Genomic DNA, 7,543 nt, shown 5'->3' on the forward strand with positions numbered 1-7,543 from the left:
ACATATTTTTGTTTGATGTTTTTATTATCTCCTCAGGCCCAGGCAAAAAATCATCAATATTCGTTACTTTTGAAATTCAGCTTAAAATTTGCGCATGGAACAACTAAAGACCCTCCTGAATTAAAAAAAAATTCTTATTACCTTTAAATCGAGGGCCCCCTGCGAAACCCCGTGCCCGGGGGATCCCCCATCGCCCCCTCTCGTAGGGCCTGGCTCCCAAATACTTGACTTGATCGCTAAACGCTAAGAACGTACCCCCAATTCTTGGCGGTGTAAGATTTGGTACTTTGTATCTCCTCTTGAAGAGGACAAGCTCGGTTTTATCCGGGTTGACTTCCAAACCTGTGGCGGGTTGTAATCCTGGAGCAGCTCCAGAATGTCAGCTGGGTCCGTTGGCGTCACTGGAACCCAGGCTCTTGCCCTTGGTAGTGAGGGGATATCACGCGCCTCCACTACCTTACGGCGCGCGCCCGGATATACTTCCCCTATCAGCGTGACGGCGGCTCTATAGAGGTTTGCCGACCTGGCGGCGTCACAGGCAATTAGCTTGACATTGCCCTGGAACCACCCTGCATCGGTGTAAAATGGCGGTGGACCAGGGTTGTATTTTTTAACCTTGACGCCCACCGTAGCGAGCGCGACCTCGATCCACTTCCACTGCTGTTTCGGTATCCTGCCATCTTCGCTGCTCTCATCTATAATGCCAATGATGTGCCGACCTTTGGCAATTTCGGCGAAAGACCGCGTCCAGCCTACCTGCATCTTGGCCCTTTTCAGTGCCGTGGGGTTGGATTCATCCATGGACCGGTTTCATCACTCTCGACCCAGCCTGAAGTCCGGCAGCATTTGTTTCGCCCACACAAGATCACATTGCGCCTTCTCCAAGTCCTCCGCAGACACTTTCCCCTCCCTTATCGGCGAGGAGGCATTCCTGCGCAGGATCCGGGCAGCCCAGCGCTTGTCTTGGTGACTGGGCTTTTTTTGTCCCTTGGCCCTAGAGTCGGCCCCCCCCCCCCCCCCAGAACGCCCCCCTGACGCTGAGTGGCAGCTATGCTGGTGGGGGATACGGGATGGGCGGCAGCCGCCCCAAAGGCCTCCCGGCCGGTAGCCCCTCCCCGATAGGTACTGCCCTTCGGACTCCACGGCTGGATTCTCTCTCAGCCCTACCCTACCTAGATTGGCCCTTGGCCCTATAGCCCACCCCACCCACTTCCCTATGACCCCCAGCAATCGACCCACCGGACGCTTGTCGCTGGGTGGAAGGCCTGCTGGTGGGGGCCAATGGAGGGGCGGTAGCGGCTCTGATGGCCTCCCGGTCAGTACCCCCTCCATGAGAGGTACTGGCCCTCGGACTACTCGAACCGGATACTCTCTCAGCCCTTTTCTATTCCTATTGGAGGTCGCCGCTCGAATTCGCCGCCGAAGCGTTACCAGGTGCCACCACGAGGAGGCTCCGCCCCTCTATGAGGGAGGGAGGGTACAAAAAACACCTACGAGTCGACGATTTGGGGTGACGCCGCTGAGTGCAAGGTGCAAAAACACCATCAAAGGCACCCATAATAAGACAAGAAACTGTGAAATCTGAATTTAATAAAAAGAGTGTATATTTTGAGGGATTAGGAGAATATAATGAATTACCTAGGTACTTAAAAGATTGTAAAAATATGAAAGAGTTCAAGAGGCTATTATAAAAATATTGTAAAGGAGTACCTATCAGTTAAAAAAAAAATTACATTTTATAAATCAAAAGCAATTATGCAAAACCCACAGACTATACAATGTATAAATGTGATCTCATAGATTTAACCTAAGTCCAAAGACTGTAATAAATAAATAAATAACCTTACTTTTAACTTTCTTCTATTCGCATTCTAAGGCTTATACCTTTTTCACACAGAAACTTAATCGAACCTCAATTTTATTTAATGAGATAATTAAGTTTCCCTTTTCATACAGGGCCGTTTGCTTCATTAAGCGAACATCTGTCAGCAGCCCCAAAAAAATATTTCGTTTCTACAAAAAATAATTAAAATGGAAAGCAGGCGTTTCATGCATGCGCAACTACCCAAAGACGTTGAACCTTATACTAGGTACAAACACACACCTAATTGGCAATTTATACAATTTGGGCAATTTATCATGTAATAAATTGTAATAACAAATTTCCAATTTAAAAAAAATTGCGTAATAAATTGTTTTAAACTGCAAATACAACCTTGTAAAGTGTGTTTATTTAGTAGATTTAAACGTCAATTGCGCATGGCTCAACTATATGGTTGGCTCATCTCATCAGCTGATATTAATTTTTTCATTTCACTGGAGTATGAATTGTCAAAAGAGGATGGCAAACTCAAAATGAAACCAAAATATTGAATATATTTTCTTACAACACACAAACATTTCAAAGCTTTATGTTTTCCAGTCCATTCCATTCGCCTAATTCCAACACGCACATTTTGGCATTCTGGACAAAGATATGTTGTTGCTGTAGAGATGAGCCAACCGGCTATCAAATTACTATTGTGCAAGCTAAATTGAGTTGTATGAACACCACTCAATTTAAATTGAAATTGCCTCAATTTATTTTTCTGTTTGAACATAGTATTACCAAACATGTGCCTATTTTCGAAAAAGCCATATTATATTTTGCAGCAAATGCAACGAAAATTAATACTAGGTACAAACACACACCAAATTGTTCATTTATACCATTTGGGCAATTTATTACGCAATTTATTATATAATAAATTGTAATAACAAATTGCCAGTTAAAAAGACGTTGAACCTTATACTAGGTACAAACACACACCTAATTGGCAATTTATACAATTTGGGCAATTTATCATGTAATAAATTGTAATAACAAATTGCCAATTTAAAAAAAATTACATCACAAATTGTTTCAAACTGCAAATACAACCTTGTAAAGTGTGTTTATTGAGTAGATTTAAACGTCAATTGCACATGGCTCAACTATATGGTTGGCTCATCTCCTCAGCTCATATTATTTTTTTCATTTCGCTGGAGTAGAGATTGTCAAAAGAGGATGGCAAACTCAAAATTAAACCAAAACATTGAACAAATTTTCCTACAACACACAAAAATTTCAAAGTTTTATGTTTTCATTCCATTCCATTCGCCTAAATCCAACACGCACATTTTGACATTCTGAACAAAGGTATGTTGTTGCTACAGAGATGAGCCAACTGGCTATCAAATTACTATTGTGTAAGCTAAATTGAGTTGTATGAACACCACTCAATTTAAATTCAAATTGCTTTAACTTTTAATTTTTTCGTGTTTTTCTATTTTTCGTAAATTGTTGAAAATAATTTATTTTTGATTGTAATTTGTAACATTGACAATAAAAATCGTAGCACCAAGCAAAGCCGATTGGATATCTCACTCGATTAGGCATTCAATAAAGCAATAATAAGATAATTAAGAATTTGTATTTTGTATGGAAGATTGAGCTCAATTAGGGCTTTAATGTAGAAAACTTGACTATTTTTTTCATTGAGCCTCTCTGTGAAATTGGCATTCCATTTGCTTTTGAAAAATAGCTACTATATTATTTTGCCCATTCAAACATCAGCTAGGATATCACTTAATTGAGTGTCGATGTTACCAACATCACTACTGGCACCTTGACTCTTCTCATCAGCTGATTTTATTTTTTTCATTTCACTGGAGTAGGGATTGTCAAAAGGAGATGGCGAATTAAAATGAAACTAACATACAAAAACTGCTAAATTTTGTTTACATTCCATTTCATACGCCTAAATCCAACACGCAGATTTTGACAATCTGAACAAAGGTACTTTGTTGCTGTAGAGATAACCCAACCATATACCCCGTGTTCCAATGACACATAAACCAGATACGGATAGAGATTTCCCTGCAAAAATTGTTGGATTACGTGTTCCATTTTCTTCATGTTGGAGTACTCTAACAATACTCCTTTGCAATGCGTTTGCGGACCAACATCAGCCGATCATTGCTCGTTTTTTAATGACCGTAATCAAAACACGATGACGATCGAACAGAGTTGCCAAAAGTAAAATATTGCATACAAATAACTGATAATAAAATTATACTATGGCAACTCTGATAAAATCCAACCGCGCACTGGTTTTATGTATACATACTATAGTATAGAGAAATATTAGTTTCTTTATTCACGCAAATGCTAAATAACATAAGAATATTCGTAGTGAAAAATATAAAAGTTGTATTGCCCCTCTTCATTTATTTTCATTTTAAATTAAATTCACTCCGATAATTCTTTCCGACACAATTCCTCTTTAGTACTTTGGCATATCATCCTCTGTGGGTCTTCCATGGAGTACTACAGTGAAAGTACTTTGGAAAGTACTCTCACGTATGTACTCTATGGAATACTCACAAACAAAGCGAGAGTGGGATCACCTACTCCTCTCCTAGGACATCGCAATGTTAATTGGAGCACAATTTTTGTATGAATACAGATTAGTTTTGGAACACTCCTATACTCCCAAAGGAGTATTCCTTACATTATTTATGGAGTACTCGCGTTTTTTGAGGGTTAACATGCAAACACAGAAACAATTGCCGCCATCCAGTGAGTTTTACAGCTCCGGCTCACGCTAAATTCTCACGGGAATGCTCTGGATCATTGAGAGACTTAAGAAGCAGATGTCGTGATATTTTCGCACACGTGAAATGTGATAGGCATATGATAACTCATACGGCGAAAGGCTAAGCAGCGACATCTATTTTTGAAAAAGTAGGTTTATTAAAGGCAGCTTTGCCAAACTAAAGAAAAGTAATTAACAAATTATCTGGCTCACAAATTGAACCAGACTTCTCTCTGGATTTATCTGGCTCAAATCGTTGTTGTTGCATTTACATGCAAAATTATTTATCTGGCTCAGGCTCTTTGCCACCGGATGATGGCTAATGTGAACCATATGGATCACATCCCTTCAAAAAACGCGAGTACTCTATAAATAATGTAAGGAATACTCCTTTGGGAGTATAGGACTGCTCCAAATCTAATCTGTATTCATACAAAAAATGTGCTCCAATTAACATTGCGATGTCCTAGGAGAGGAGTAGGTGATCCCACTCTCAGTATTCCATAGAGTACATTGGTGAGAGTACTTTCCAAAGTACTTTCACTGTAGTACTCCATGGAGCACCCTCAGAGGATCATATGCCAAAGTACTAAAGGGGAATTGTGTCGGAAAGAATTATCGAAGTGAATTTAATTTAAAACAAGTAAGGAAGGTTAAGTTCGGGTGTAACCGAACATTACATACTCAGTTGAGAGCTATGGTGACAACATAAGGGAAAATAACCATGTAGGAAAATGAACCGAGGGAAACCCTGGAATGTGTCTGTATGACATGCGTATCAAATGAAAGGCATTAAATAGTATTTTAAGAGGAAGTGGGCCATAGATCTATAGATGGACGCCATTTAGGGATATCGCCATAAAGGTGGACCAGGCCTGACTCGAGAATTTGTTTGTACGATATGGGCAACAAATAAAAGGTATTAATGAGTATTTTAAAAGAGCGTGGGCCTAAGTTCTATAGATGTACGCCTTTTCGAGATATCGCCATAAAGATGGACCAGGGGTGACTCTAGAATTTGTTTGTAGGATATGAGTATCAAATGAAAGGTGTTAATGTGTATTTTAAGAGGGCGTGGGCCTTAGTTCTATATGTGGACGCCCTTTCGAGATATCGCCATAAACGTGGACCAGGGGTGACTCTAGAATTTGTTTGTACTATATGGGTATCAAATGAAAGGTGTTAATGAGTATTTTAAAAGGGAGTGGGCCTAAGTTCTATAGGTGGACGCATTTCGGAATATGAGTTTGTACAATATGGGTGTCAAACGAAAAGTGTAATAAGTGTTTTAAAAGGGAGTGGGCCTTTGTTCTATGGGTGGACGCCTTTTCGGGATATCGCCATAAACGTGAACCAGGGGTGACTCTAGAATGCGTTTGTACAATATGGGTATCAAAGAAAGGTGCTAATGAGTATTTTAAAAGGGTGTGGGCCTTAGTTCTATAGGTGGACGCCTTTTCGAGATATCGCCATAAAGGTGGCCTAGGGGTGACACTAGAATTTGTTTGTACGATATGGGTATCAAATGAAAGGTGTTAATGAGTATTTTAAAAGGACGTGGGTCTTAGTTCTATAGGTGGACGCCTTTTCGAGATATCTCCATAAAAGTAGACCAGGGGTGACTCTAGAATTTGTTTGTACGATATGGGTATCAAATGAAAGGTGTTAATGAGTATTTTAAAAGCAGTGGGCCTTAGTTCTATAGGTGGACGCCTTTTCGAGATATCGCCATAAAGGTGGACCAGGGGTGACTCTAGAATTTGTTTGTACGATATGGGTATCAAATGAAAGGTGTTAATGAGTATTTTAAAAAGGCGTGGGCCTTAGTTCTATAGGTGGACGCCTTTTCGAGATATCGACATAAAGGTGGACCAGGGGTGACTCAAGAATTTGTTTGTACAATATGGGTGTCAAACGAAAAGTGTAATAAGTGTTTTAAAAGGGAGTAGGCCTTTGTTCTATGGGTGGACGCCTTTTCGGGATATCGCCATAAACGTGGACCAGGGGTGACTCTAGAATGCGTTTGTACAATACGGGTATCAAATGAAAGGTGCTAATGAGTATTTTAAAAGGGTGTGGGCCTTAGTTCTATAGGTGGACGCCTTTTCGAGATATCCCCATAAAGGTGGACCAGGGGTGACACTAGAATTTGTTTGTACGATATGGGTATCAAATGAAAGGTGTTAATGAGTATTTTAAAAGGGCGTGGGTCTTAGTTTTATAGGTGGACGCCTTTTCGAGATATCTCCATAAAAGTAGACCAGGGGTGACTCTAGAATTTGTTTGTACGATATGGGTATCAAATGAAAGGTGTTAATGAGTATTTTAAAAGGGAGTGGGCCTTAGTTCTATAGGTGGATGCCCTTTCGAGATATCGCCATAAAGGTGGGCCAGGGGTGACTCTAGAATTTTTGTGTACGTTATGGGTATCAATCGAAAGGTATTAATGAGTATCTTAAAAGGGTGTGGGCCTTAGTTCTATAGGTGGACGCCTTTTCGAGATATCGCCATAAAGGTGGACCAGGGGTGACTCTAGAATTTGTTTGTACGATATGGGTATCAAATGAAAGGTGTTAATGAGTATTTTAAAAGGGCGTTGGCCTTAGTTCTATAGGTGGACGCCTTTTCGAGATATCGACATAAAGGTGGACCAGGGGTGACTCTAGAATTTGTTTATACGATATGGGTATCAAATGAAAGGTGTTAATGAGTATTTTAAAAGGGAGTGAGCCTTAGTTCTATAGGTGGATGCCTTTTCGAGATATCGCCATAAAGGTGGACCAGGGGTGACTCTAGAATTTTTTTGTACGATATGGGTATCAAATGAAAGGTGTTAATGAGTATTTTAAAAAGGTGTGGGCCTTAGTTCTATAGGTGGACGCTTTTTCGAGATATCGACATAAAGGTGGACCAGGGGTGACTCTAGA

The sequence above is a fragment of the Eurosta solidaginis genome, chromosome 2, assembly GCF_040869045.1.
Source record: "Eurosta solidaginis isolate ZX-2024a chromosome 2, ASM4086904v1, whole genome shotgun sequence".
In the NCBI taxonomy this organism is placed as follows: domain Eukaryota; kingdom Metazoa; phylum Arthropoda; class Insecta; order Diptera; family Tephritidae; genus Eurosta; species Eurosta solidaginis.